The following is a 1,243-nucleotide window of genomic DNA, read 5'->3' on the forward strand; positions in this document are numbered from 1 at the left end:
TGAGCAGCTGTAGTGTGCCTCGTCAGTATAAGCAATACATCCTGCAAACTGTTTATCCTAAACACAGCTACATCACTCCGGTTCCGCTGGATGAAGGTCATTGACGGAGGCGGCTCTTGCTGTCATGAGGCAGCAGTGCTCTTGCCAGCAGCTATAAGGGTTTTGTCCACAGGGACTTAGAGAGTCAGCCAAAAGCAAACGTCTGAGTCTGGATGTCATTTGCCCCGAGACCCAGGGGGCAATCTTTGATATTGATTCATGGCGGCTGGTGATCTGAGGTTGTTTATTTTCAACACTGCTTTTTATTATTTGGTTGATTGATTGTAATCATCCTAAACAGATATTTCGCAAGCGCCATTTTGTTTGACGGTTGGTGCCTGATGCAACGGAATCTGCATCGTGTACAATATGTAACAGCCACTAGCTCTTTGTGGCTGTAGAGATTGTCCCAGTCCAACCAACCATTTCCCATCCCAGGTGAAGTGACTCTTGTTGCAGTGCATCACCAAACACGTTGGTCAGCAAACTCACATGAAACGGTTTGTTATGCGGTGGTAGAAAATGCACAGGGGTTGATATGTGGCGTCTTTGCTATGACCCTTGTTCCTCGTCCCCACAAGGCAACGACACACCAGGGGTTGTGGGGCAACAATAATAACTCCCGTCTCGGGGGAATGTAGATGCAGAGCCTCCAGGGGGGCTTTTGAAATGCTGCATGAACAGAGGCAGCGGTAATGACAGCGGTATCTGCAAGTGACAGCATATACTTAAGGGGAGCACTGTTGGTTCACGTTTCGAAAATGTGCAATGGCCATTATTTCTGAAATGAAACTGAAAAGAACTACTGTGCATGTAAGGTGGAAAGAAGTCTTTGGAATCACATGTTTTCTGCATTTATTGGTTATAAAAGGCAAACGTAGACAAACACAATAATACTATTTAATGTTGTTGGATTTAATAACTGGTTGATACCGGCAGCAATGACCTCAAACCACAACTCCCATTAGCCGCTGATCAGATGAGCAGCTTCCTCGCTGGTGTCCTGCCGTGCACACCATGCAAACATGCACCACTATTTGAGTTTGATCGACTCATGAACAAAGATGCCCGCCAGCTCACAATGATTCCTTTAAGCCTACAGCTGTTTACTCTGGGCTTCTTTTGTTGACCTCACTGAACACCCAGCTTTGTGCCCATGGAGTCGTCTTGGACGGACGCCCACTGCTAGAGAGAGTAGCCACAG

The sequence above is a fragment of the Scophthalmus maximus genome, chromosome 2 (assembly GCF_022379125.1).
Source record: "Scophthalmus maximus strain ysfricsl-2021 chromosome 2, ASM2237912v1, whole genome shotgun sequence".
Taxonomy (NCBI): domain Eukaryota; kingdom Metazoa; phylum Chordata; class Actinopteri; order Pleuronectiformes; family Scophthalmidae; genus Scophthalmus; species Scophthalmus maximus.